The 4,459-nt window shown below is 47.7% G+C and overlaps 1 long non-coding RNA gene across 1 annotated transcript; it reads right to left on the reverse strand.

Annotated features, from left to right (window-relative positions):
• Positions 1-402: 402 nt before the first annotated feature.
• LOC109312446 lies at positions 403-2,102 on the reverse strand. Its single transcript, XR_002101818.1, has 3 exons — positions 2,090-2,102; positions 1,820-1,825; positions 403-517 (listed from the first exon to the last, which is right to left on the reverse strand). It is a non-coding gene; the product is annotated as an uncharacterized LOC109312446 (long non-coding RNA).
• Between the last annotated feature and the right edge of the window lie 2,357 nt (positions 2,103-4,459).

Here is a 4,459-nt window from a genome sequence, read left to right on the forward strand (position 1 = left end):
CAAATTATTCTACCAGAAACACGGCATCCTACAAACAGCAAGGAAAAGAAAAAGGAAGGAACATGTGAGAGCACTGGTGCAAATCAAAACTCTAACCCTTTAGGCCAGGGTTTGTCCATCTGGTGGCCAGTAAGGCTGTGCAAAATTTCAACGGGTGTTTCATTTTGACGCTGTTTCGACTTGTTTCGAGCTCAAAACAGCTAAATTGAAACAAAATGAAAGGCTTGGAAACAACATTGAAATGAAACAAGGGCACTCAAAATGTTTTGAAAGTTTCAAGATGTTTCGAGTTTCGAAGCTGGGCTTGCTTGCAGCTAAAGAGAAACTAAGGAGAGGGAGGGTGAAGAGGGGGGAAGAACTGCTCTAATATTGACATGTGTTGCTGGCCAGTGACTGTGAGGTCCCTTCCAATCCCAGTGCTCTGAGGGAGGGACAGAAAAAAAGCATAAAAAGCATTGTTTGAACAGAGCTTTCTCTATGCCTTGGGGTCAGCTTACTGAACTATGCCTTCCAGCAGCTCAGTAGCATCAGAGAACAGTTATAACTTCCTACTTGCTAGCCTGTTCCTAGCAAGTGGGATCCAATACCTTTTTCTCTCCTAATACCATTTATTATATTCACTCCTTTCAATTTATTCCTCCCTAAAATCCTCTTTTTGTTTTTGTTAGTCTATTTTGACTCTTTTCCCTCAGAAAAGGAATCTGTCCTTCCTCTCACAGTGTGCATTCCATTCACTGTGCAGGGAGGCACAGCATATATTGCATATTATAATATAGAATTTATACAGGAATGCATAATTACATTTATATATTTTATTTATTACATAAATGCATACAAACAATTATCTATATATATTACATAAATACATACTACATTACAGAAGAACACACAGATTTTCCACCACACCAAACACACTATGAAACACACTATGAAGCATGCTAGAAAGGCAGCTGGCAAGTCTTCAGGGAGGGGTGGAAGATGAGGTAGAGGGAGAACTCCAAGTTACCGCCCCACCCCCAAATGAAATGCAGCCTCATTCCTACAAGTAGCAGGCATGGGGCTTCTGGTTCTAATGGCAGCAAGGAGAGAGGAGCAGTGCCACTGCCTGAGTCTGCATCGCCTCCAAGAGCACCAGCCATAACCCTCCCACTACCACCACCAGCATGCAGTTTCCTCCACCCACATTTCACTTCCCATCCTGAGCCTTCCAGTGCCAGAGGAAGAGCTTTAGCTGGATCTGAATCTGAGTACCATAGCAAGGGAAATTCTGGGGAAGGAGGGGGAATCATCTGAGTATGTGCTCCACATCCCTCAAGTTTCCCCTAATATAGAAACCCCCCCAGTTTTGCTTACGTATTATTATTTAAAAATACACTCCCTTCTCCTACCCTAACCATTTATGACTTTCTTTCTGCCCTCTCTATCCCTTATAAGTAATTATAAGTAATACTAGGTAAGCTAAGTTCTTGTATGGTATTATTGTAATAAGCCCCTTTTTATATTGTAAATATTGTTCTGTTAAGTTTGTATTGATTTTTAAAGTTTTATATTGTATTTTGCATTGATTTTTATTGTTTCATATTAATACTGTATGGTTTAGGCCTGTGTCTGTAAAATAATGTCAAGTTTCCATCTTGTAATGTCAAGTCTCCATTTTGTGTCCCCTGCCCGGGCATACCCTACCGTAACTCTGTTGTAACTGTGTGACTCATACCTACCCCTCCTATGTAAACTGACTCCTGAATGAATGGGGATGAATGAGGGTGCTTGAGAGACAATGGCAGTAGGTCTAAAAATAGTTTCCTCTGAATGACTGAACCATCAACTTGACAACCCAACCATCACCCTGCATTGACCCTCCCTGGCTCAAGATTTGGAAGACAAAGACTGCTGCAGAAACCAGCAACCCCCAATTGTGCCAAGGCTGCACATGCTCAGTATGAACATCTGGAACCCTCTGGAACAGGGCTAACTTTGCCTGGACATGCCCTCCCCATAGGAGACCATAGGTGGTCCGCCCCATAAAAAGGGGTAGTGAAGACTGATTCCTTGGGATGCCCTCTTGATCTGGACCAGCAACATGCCACACCACCTATCCACCTGCTATGGACAATACCTGATGGACAAAGACCCCAACTGGCAATCGAGGACCCCCTTCCAGCCTGGATAGGTAGGTAGCTATGACCCCCACCCTCTCTTCAACCAAGGACTTGGACTCTGTTTCGCTTCCTTACCTGGACTACAACCCTTTCACTGAGTCTCTTTCTCCTGCTGCTATTGTGAGTGCTTGTGCGTGTGTGTGTGTGTGTGTGTGTGTGTGTGTGTGTGTGTGAGAGAGAAACAATAACTTCATGGGACTGTGTAGTGTGTTGTCTGTTTAATAAATCTGTTATTTTGAAATCCTGAGTTGGGTTTTTGTCTGTTTCCTGACTGTTTCCTCCTTGCCACCACTTACCTGCCCTCTGATCTCCCAACTTTCTACCTCAGTTTCCAGCCCCAATCTCCCAGCTTTCTGCCTCTCTCTCTTTCCTGCCTGTCTCCTCCTTGCCACTGGGCTTTTTCCTTCGTACCAATGACCTTGAGTAACCCTGAGGCCACTTGATCTTAAGGAACCCCAGCTCCCCTCCAGTCTGCCAGTTCTAATCCTGGCCCCAGCAACTTTCACTCCTGGCACTATCACTCTCATTTTAAACCCCATCCATCTCCCTCCTTCCCCTCCTTCTGGAGATCTTTGACCCTTGATTCCCCCTCCCATAGCACCAAGTATCCTAGGTATCCCAAGTACCCTAAGCACACACATACATACCACACCACCCAAGTTAGGAACTCACCTGTGGGTATGTGTAGGTGGGTGGTATATGCGTGAACTGGCATTTATTTATTTATTTATTTATTTGTGTTTGTGTGTGTGTGTGTGTGTGTGTGTGTGTGTGTGTGTATCTCATTGTGTGCATGATATATGAATGAGTGATCCATGTATGTGTGTGTGTGGGTGTATGCACCTAATTGATTTTTGCATGTGTGCATGTGCAATTGTACACCATGCCCTCCTGTCTAACAGCGAGATATTGAGATCCTGAGAGTTGGCCTGACCCCACAGGACAACACTAGAGCCAGGTCTCCTTCCCCAGAAGGCACTTCAGAGGAGGTTGATGTAGAGGTTGTGGAGGCAAGTGGCTCAGCTGAGTCCACTCCTCCTGTTCCTGTGCCTCTGCCTGCTGAGGAGGGGGGAAAGGCATCATCTGCATATGCACCTGCACCCCAGAAGCGAGGGGGTAGTATGATCTAGAATCATTTTGAGCTGGCAAATGATCCCACATGTGCTATTGGCCTGCACTGCTGAGCCAAAACCAGCCAGGGCACCACAAGGATGCTGATGCATTTCCACAGGCACCCCCCATTGCCCTTGCTCCTCCTCAGCCTGGTACCAGTGGGAGTATGCCCAAAAAGAAGTCCCCCTGCTCACTCCAGAGCCCTCATCCCCCCAAAACAGAGGCAGGCCACCCTGGAACACTGGGGGAAAGGTGGACCCACAGTGGGGCACATTCCCAAGGTGAGTGCAGTCACCCAGAGCACTGGGAAGATGCTTGCTGTTGATAGCCAGCCCTTCTCCTCAGTTGAACAGCCAGAATTCAGGCAGCTCATGGCACTTGTGGCCCCATCATACCAAGTGCCCACATGCACCTTCTTCAGCAGGACGGTGGTGCCCTCCCTGTATGAGGCATGTAGGGAGTACTTGAGGGATCAGCTGCACAAGACAGGTCCATAGGTGGCCTTACACTTCACCTCAGACATCTAGAGCATCTGGGATGGAGATCATGCCTACCTCTCCCTCACAGGGCACTGGTGTGACCAGTCAGGCCATTATTGGGCTCTCCTTCAAGCTGAGGTGATGGATGAGTCCCACACAGCAACTGAGATCATGGGGGCCATGAACCGCTTGGTGCAGGGGTGGTTCATTGGGCAGGGTGAGCTCACCTATGGGTTCATGGTCACCGACAATGGGGCCAATATGGTCAAGGCGGTCCCTGATGACAACTTTGTTGGCATCCGCTATGTGGCACGCAAGTTCCACCTCACTGTCAGGGACACCTTGGAGGGGGACAGGGCTGTGTAGCAGGGCACTAAGGTGCCTGCTACTCTTGGGAGCAATGAGGAAGGAGCCCAGATGCTGGTTGCTAGGGCAACTGGAAGGAGCCAGTGACTCATACCTGTCAGCAGTGAGCTAACTGGAAGAGGCAGGACCTGGCTCCCATTTAAACCCCAGGGCTGAGGCCAGGGGAGAGTTCCCTGCCAGCAGCCATAGGGGTAGGAACTCTGCTGGAGTGAGGAAAAGGACAGGGCCTGAATGACTGAACAAGGCAATACCAGTGAGATGGACAAACCCTGGAGTGGCAAATGTTGTTATAGCCAGATGGCCTGAATTTATGTTACGGCCTAGGGGCTTGAGCTTTCTGTT

The sequence above is a fragment of the Crocodylus porosus genome, unplaced genomic scaffold (genome assembly GCF_001723895.1).
Source record: "Crocodylus porosus isolate Cpor-Errol unplaced genomic scaffold, CroPor_comp1, whole genome shotgun sequence".
Classification (NCBI taxonomy): Eukaryota; Metazoa; Chordata; order Crocodylia; family Crocodylidae; genus Crocodylus; species Crocodylus porosus.